The sequence below is a fragment of the Mustelus asterias genome, unplaced genomic scaffold (genome assembly GCF_964213995.1).
Source record: "Mustelus asterias unplaced genomic scaffold, sMusAst1.hap1.1 HAP1_SCAFFOLD_1102, whole genome shotgun sequence".
Taxonomy (NCBI): Eukaryota; Metazoa; Chordata; class Chondrichthyes; order Carcharhiniformes; family Triakidae; genus Mustelus; species Mustelus asterias.
In genome coordinates, this window is record NW_027591047.1 from 63,347 (window position 1) to 71,348 (window position 8,002).

The 8,002-nt window shown below is 47.7% G+C and overlaps 1 protein-coding gene across 2 annotated transcripts in view; it reads right to left on the minus strand.

Moving 5' to 3' along the window:
* The window catches only part of LOC144487891 (villin-1-like), a 52,095-nt gene extending 49,246 nt beyond the window's left edge, over positions 1 to 2,849 (minus strand). Inside the window, exon 1 of one of the 2 annotated variants that reach the window (XM_078205942.1) lies at positions 2,785 to 2,849. The gene's annotated coding sequence lies outside the window, so the exon portion shown is untranslated. Of the gene's footprint in view, positions 1 to 2,287; positions 2,444 to 2,784 lie in introns of those variants that run through there. The other variant, XM_078205943.1, reaches the window with a different exon arrangement.
* Positions 2,850 to 8,002: the final 5,153 nt, after the last annotated feature.

Consider the following 8,002-nt stretch of genomic DNA (forward strand, 5'->3'; position numbering starts at 1 on the left):
TCACCATCTGAAACTGATCAGAGCACTGTGTGAAGTCCAAATCCGCTTACATCCATCCTGAGAAAGTTGCCTGTTTCACGCGAACATGCATCGATACAGCACCAATTATCTATTCTATTTAAAACATTCTAACGTGCTTCAGAGGAGCTCTCACAAAATTTGACACCAAGCCATACAACAACATATTAGGATCAGGGCAGGTCAATGTCATAGGTTATAAAGAGCAGGTTATAGAGGTAGAGAGACAGTGGTTTAGCAAGGCAACTCCAGGGCTTAGGGCCTAGGCAGCTGAAGCTACGTGCATCTATGATGCAGCAATTAAACTGGGAATGCACAGGAAATCCGAGGAAAGGGATGGATTGTCACGAGAGGTGATGGAATTTGAAGGAAAGGATGAACTTTTGTTTCCCCAATATTGAGGCATTGGAATAACACATTGCTACTCCATACGCGACCCTTTGTCACCTTGCCAGATCAGAGTTCCTGTACTAGCTTACTGTGTTCCCTCCATTAAACTCCCGCCTGCCCAACACCTTGCTGTACAAACCTGTGACACAAGTCTTCTTCACCCATCACCGCAGGCTAGGGTCGCCAACACCGGATTCAGATACCCCCCCCACCCCGAAGAATCACATGACTGCACACTTCCAACCACAGCCCTACCGTTGGCTGCTTCCTGCAGCCAATCAGAAAGCAAACAGACTATATTATGACAGATCATCAAATTGGGCAGACAACCAAAGCTGCCCCGCCCGTCTTTAAATATTCCTATAACATGGAGGGCTCGGAAGAATGTTTTAACATTATTTAATACTTGGTCTTTCTCACAGCAACCATAGAAATCATAGAAACCCTACAGTGCAGAAGGAGACCATTCGGCCCATCGAGCCTGCACCGACCACAATCCCACCCAGGCCCTACCCCCACATATTTTACCCACTAATCCCTCTAACCTACGCATCCCAGGACTCTAAGGGGCAATTTTTTTAACCTGGCCAATTAACCTAACCCGCACATCTTTGGACTGTGGGAGGAAACCGGAGCACCCGGAGGAAACCCACGCAGACACGGGGAGAATGTGCAAACTCCACACAGACAGTGACCCGAGCCAGGAATCGAACCCGGGACCCTGGAGCTGTGAAGCAGCAGTGCTAACCACTGTGCTACCGTGCCGCCCCTGGAGACTGGCCTTAAATTCTGAGGAGTGTTTAACCCTACACTCATCACAGCTCTGTGACACCATCCTCCTCGTACAAAATCCTCCAATGGAATGAGGCCAACTTCACACACATTTCCCCACCCTCACTCCTGGATTGCAGGAAACACGGAGCAGCATCCAGTCCGCATATTCAGTCAGAAGTACAGGAGGGTCACACAGCCACCCATTCCCCCGACAAACATTAATTGGTGAAGTATTTCAGAGCCAGGGAAAGACTGTCGAGTGGAACATCTCACCAGGACTTCAGAATGTACATGATACCGTTTGGGAGCTGGGGAATTAATTACGCTGGACACCACAGTGCAGAGAGCATTTCTGCTTCTGAAAGTAATTCAGCCCCATCCCTTCTTCCTGCAGAGCAATGGGGTGACAAAGGTGGCAATTTGAGCTATCCCTAAATCCAAGCCCACACAATCACCTCAATCTCAAAGACTGTGGGACGGCACAGTGGGGTTAGCACTGCTGCCTCTCAGTGCCAGGGACCCAGGTTCGATTCCCAGCTTGGGTGACTGTGTGGAGTTTACACATTCTCCCCGTGTCTGCGTGGGTTTCCTCCGGGTGCTCCGGTTTCCCCCCACAGTCCAAAGATGTGCTGTTAGGGTGCATTGGCCGTGCTAAATTCTCCTTCAGTGTACCTGAACAGGCGCCAGAGTGTAGTGACTAGAGGATTTTCACAGTAACTGCATTGCAGTGTTAATATATGCCTACTTGCGGCACTAATAAATAAACTTTAAACTTAACAGCACAGTGCTGACCAAGGTGAGAGTGTGCAAAACCTCTAAACATCTTGACTGGCCTGACAACTCCCATTATCCTTGGCCTGTGTAACTACCAGGAAAAATAGATAAACCTTGGGTCACTGTATCCAACAATGTAAACCCTGGCAAATAAATATAGCTACGTGATAAAAATCCATCTTTGTACAATTGCTGGAAAAAAAAAGGACAGGCCCATCTGTAGCAAGTGACAACCGCCCGAGAAATGGGAATTGTTGATTCATTACAAACACACACAACTTTTACACCCCAACTGGAGGCAAGAGCTTAAAGAGATATACAGTAACCTTACCGCAGTCAAATCACTGACTCAAGAACAGCTTCTTCCCTGCTGCCATCAGGCTTTTGAATGGCCCCACCTCACATTAAGTGGATGTTTCTCTACACCCTAGCTGTGACTGAAACGCCACTCTCTCTCCTTTCCTTCTCTATGAATGGCATGCTTTGTCTGTATAGTGCACAAGAAACAATATTTTTCACTGCATCCTAATACGTGTGACAATAAATCAAAAATTCAGGCCGGAATTCCAGGATTTAGCCTCCAGCTTCTCACATCAAATACAACAGAGAGAGAGAGAGAGATTACAAATGGTACTCTGGAGGAGAAGTTAAACAAGCAGAGACCAGGAAGAAGCTACCTGGCAACAAACTCACAGAATATTACTTTCCACTTTCAGACGAAAGTGGTGTTCATTTCCAGCATCTTTTATTTTCATTGATATTTTTTTTTTAAAAAGCACATTTATTTTCAGAGGCAGCTCACACCCGAGAGAGGAATAATGATCTTACCTTTCAAGCCGCAAGCCTTGCCAGGAGAGAGAAATTCAGAGTCCTAACTCGACAGAGTGGGTGAACTTCGCACTTTGAGCTTGTATAAATTTCACAAATTACCTACACGACTAATCACTCTGCAACGCCTGACACACAGAAAGCAAATTACTCAGCACATCAAATTAGGGACAGGAGGGATGGGGGTGGGGGGAGAGGTTCGAGGTATCCAGTGTGAGAAACTCGGGTTAAGTGATTTGTTGGTGTGTGTGTGTGATGTTAATTGGTAGATTGTTGGCAATTTGCGACTTAATTGATGAAACTGAAGTCAATTCAGTTTTTGGTTGCTGGGATTCTATCTGTTAAAGGTGACTAGGAACCTTACAGGAACATAGAAAATAGGAGCAGCAATAGGCCATTCGGCCCTTCCAACTTGCTTCACCATTCATTCATCCAACTCAGTAACCTTCTTCCCATATACTTTTGCCCCAAGGGCTTTATATAACTGCTTCTTGAAAACATACAATGCTTTGGTCTCAGCTGCTTTCTATGGTAGTAAATTCTACAGGCTCACCACTCCCTGGGTGAAGAAATTTCTCCTCATCTCTGTACTGTTCTGGACTCCCCCACCATCGGGAACATCCTTCCTGCATCTACTCTGTGCAGTCCTGTTAGAATTTCTATGAAATCCCTGAATGAATTTTATAGGTTTCTATGAAATCAGGGTGGCACGGTAGCACAGTGGTTAGCACTGCTGCTTCACAGCTCCAGGGACCTGGGTTCGATTCCCGGCTTGGGTCACTGTCTGTGTGGAGTTTGCACATTCTCCTCGTGTCTGCGTGGGTTTCCTCCGGGTGCTCCGGTTTCCTCCCACAGTCCAAAGATGTGCGGGTTAGGTTGATTGGCCATGCTAAAAATTGCCCTTAGTGTCCTGAGGTGTGTAGATTAGAGGGATTAGTGGGTAAATATATAGGGATCTGGAGGTAGGGCCTGGGTGGGATTGTGGTCGGTGCAGACTCGATGGGCCGAATGGCCTCCTTCTGCACTGTAGGGTTTCTATGATTTCTATGATTCCCCCTTCTAAACGAAACAGTGGTGCAGTGGTTAGCACTGCAGCCTCACAGCGCCAGGTACCTGGGTTCGATTCCTGGCTTAGGTCACTGTCTGTGTGGAGTTTGCACGTTCTCCCCGTTTGTGCGTGGGTTTCCTCCTATAGTCTAAAAGACGTGCTGGTTAGGGTGCATTGACCTGAACAGGCGCCGGAGTGTGGCGACCAGGGGAATTTCACAGTAACTTCATTGCAGTGTTAGTGTAAGCCTACTTGTGACACTAATAAATAAACTTTATGAACTCCAGCTAATATAATCCTGAACCAACTCAATCTTTCCTCATATGACAATCCTAGGAATCAGTCTGGTAAACCTTCGCTGCACTCCCTCCAGAGCGAGAATATCCTTCCTCAGATAAGGAGACCAAAACTGCACACAATATTCCAGGTGTGCTCTTACCAAGGCCCTGCATAATTGTACCAAGACATCCCTGCTCCTGTACCCTGAATGGGTGTTGCCAATATTTTCATGGATTGGCCTTCACCATTGGTTGACTGTCCAAATAAAACATTTATTTGTATTCCATTGAGTTAAAGTTAAAGTTTATTTATTAGTGTCACAAATGGGCTTACATTAACACTGCAATGAAGTTGCTGTGAAATTCCCCGAGTCGCCACACTCTGGCGCCTGTTCGGGTCAATGCACTTAACCAGCACGCCTTTCAGACTGTGGTAGGAAACCGGAGCACCCGGAGGAAACCCACGCAGACACGGGGAGACAGTGACCCAAGGTCAGGAATTGAACTCGGGTCCCTGGCGCTGTGAGGCAGCAGCACTAACCACTGTGCCACCGTGCTGCCCCGGGTCCCTGGCGCTGTGAGGCAGCAGTGTGAACCCACTGTGTCACCGTGCCGCCCCGGGTCCCTGGCGCTGTGAGGCAGCAGTGTGAACCCACTGTGTCACCGTGCTGCCCCGGGTCCCTGGCGCTGTGAGGCAGCAGTGCTAACCACTGTGTCACCGTGCTGCCCCGGGTCCCTGGCGCTGTGAGGCAGCAGTGTGAACCCACTGTGTCACCGTGCTGCCCCGGGTCCCTGGCGCTGTGAAGCAGCAGTGCTAACCACTGTGCCACCGTGCTGCCCCGGGTCCCTGGCGCTGTGAAGCAGCAGTGCTAACCACTGTGCCACCGTGCCGCCCCGGGTCCCTGGCGCTGTGAGGCAGCAGTGCTAACCCACTGTGCCCCCGTGTCACCTCAGTTTCAACAATGAAAGGTGATCTGATTAAGCTCATTACAGTGGAAAGAGAATTTGATAGGTTAGATATTTGGGCAAATCGAGAACAAGGGAACATCATAAATTAGAGCCAATCAATTCAGGGGTGAAATCAAAGAACAAAGAACAGGAACAGGCCCTTCGGCCCTCCGATCCTGCGCGTCTATCTATCTAACAACCGCATGTATCCCTCTATTCGCCATCTGTTCGTGTGCCTATCCAGATAAATCGTAAATGTCACTAACGTATCTGCCTCAACCCCCTCACTGGGCAGTGCATTCCAGACCCCCACCACCCTCTGTGTAAAAAATTTCCCCCGCACATCTCCACTGAACCTTCCCCCCCCTTACCTTGATCTTGCGCCCCCTTGTAATTGTCATTTCTGCCCCTGGGAAAAAGCTCCCAACTCTTCACCCTATCTATACCCCTCATAATTTTAAAAGCTTCTATCAGGTCACCCCTCAGTCTCCGTCTTTCCAGGGAGAACAATCCCAGTTTATTCAATCTCTCCTCGTAGCTAATACCCTCCATTCCAGGCAACATCCTGGTAAACCTTTTCTGTACTCCCTCCAAAGCCTCCACGTCCTGGTAGTGTGGTGACCAGAATTGGACATAGTATTCCAAATGTGGCCTAACCAACGTTTTATATAACTGTTACATAATTTGCCAACTTTTATTCTCGATGCCCCGGCCAATGATGGCGAGCATTCCATATGCTTTCTTCACCACCTTTTCCACCTGTGCTGCCACTTATAAGGATCTGTGGACCTGTGCTCCCAGATCTCTCTGTGTGTCTGCGCTCCTGATGGTTCTGCCATTTATTTTATAGCTCCCACCTGAATTGGATCGACCAAAATGCATCACCTCACATTTGTCCAGATTAAATTCCATCTGCCACTTCTTCACCAATTTTTTCAGCCTATCTATATCCTGCTGTATTCTCTGACAATCTTCATCACAATCCACAACTCCACCAATCTTAGTATCATCTGCAAACTTGCTAATCAGACCAGCTATGTTTTCTTCTAAGACATTTATATATATTACAAACAACAGAGGTCCCAGCACTGATCCCTGCGGAACACCACTAGTTACAGACCTCCATTCAGAAAAACACCCTTCCAACGCTACCCTCTGTCTTCTATGGCCAAGCCAGTTCTGAATCCATCCAGCTGGTTCACCCCTCATCCCGTGAGATTTAACCTTTTACACCAGCCTGCCATGAGGGACCTTGTCAAATGCTTTACTAAAGTCCATGTAGACAACATCCACAACCCTTCCCTCATCAATCATTTTTGTCATCTCCTCAAAAAACTCAATTAAATTAGAGAGACATGACCTCCCACGTCTGTCTGTCACTAATAAGACCATTCAGTTCCAAATGTGTATAGATCCTATTCCTAAGAATCCTCTCCAATAGTTTCCCTATCACTGACGTCAAGCTCACTGGCCTGTAATTACCTGGGTTATCCTTGCTACCCTCCTTAACGCAGGAGGGTAGCAAGGATCCAGACGCAGCATGGATTCATGAAGGGAAAGTCCTGTTTGACGAATCTACTGGACTTTTATGAAGATGTCACTAGTGCGGTTGACAGAGGGGAACCGGTGGATGTGGTGTTTTTAGATTTCCAGAAGGCGTTCGATAAGGTGCCTCACAAAAGGTTGCTGCAGAAGATTGGGGTACACGGAGTTAGGGGTAAGGGGTTGGCGTGGATTGGGGATTGGCTATCTAACAGGAAGCAGAGAGTTGGGATAAATGGGTGCTTTTCTGGTTGGCAGTTGGTGACCAGTGGCGTGCCGCAGGGATCAGTGCTGGGGCCTCAATTGTTTACCATTTACATAGATGATCTGGAGGAGGGGACTGAATCTAGGGTATTCAAGTTTGCTGATGACACGAAGGTGAGTGGGAAAGCGAATTGCCTGGAGGACGCGGAAAGTCTGCAGAGAGATTTGAATAGGCTGAGCGAGTGGGCGAGGATCTGGCAGATGGAATATAACCTTAGCAAATGTGAGGTTATCCACTTTGGAAGAAATAATAGTAAATTGGAATATTATTTAAATGGAGAAAAATTACATCGTGCGACTGTGCAGAGGGACCTGGGGGTCCTTGTGCACGAATCGCAAAAACTCAGTCTGCAGGTGCAGCAGGTGATCAAGAAGGCGAATGGAATGTTGGCCTTTATCGCGAGGGGGATAGAATATAAAAGCAGGGAGGTCTTGCTGCAACTGTACAAGGCACTGGTGAGGCCGCAACTGGAATACTGTGTGCAGTTTTGGTCCCCTTATTTGCGAAAGGATATATTGGCCTTGGAGGGAGTGCAGAGAAGGTTCACCAGGTTGATACCGGAGATGAGAGGTGTAGCTTATGAGGAGAGATTAAACAGATTGGGTCTGTACTCGTTGGAGTTTAGAAGGATGAGGGGTGATCTTATAGAGACATATAAGATAATGAAGGGGCTGGATAGGGTAGAGGTGGAGAGATTCTTTCCACTTAGAAGGGAAACCAGAACTAGAGGGCACAGCCTCAAAATAAGGGGGAGCCGGTTCAGAACAGAGTTGAGGAGGAACTTCTTCTCTCAGAGGGTAGTGAATCTCTGGAATTCTCTGCCCACTGAAGTGGTGGAGGCTTCCTCGTTGAATATGTTTAAATCACGGGTAGATAGTTTTCTGATCGATAAGGGAATTAGGGGATATGGGGAGCAGGCGGGTAAGTGGATCTGATTCGCTTCAGATCAGCCATGATCTTGTTGAATGGCGGGGCAGGCTCGAAGGGCCAGATGGCCTACTCCTGCTCCTATTTCTTATGTTCTTATGTTCTTAAATAACGGGACAACATTGGCTATCCTCCAGTCCTCTGGGACCTCACCGGTGGCCAACGAAGAAACAAAGATTTCTGTTATAGGCCCAGTAATTTCATCTCTTG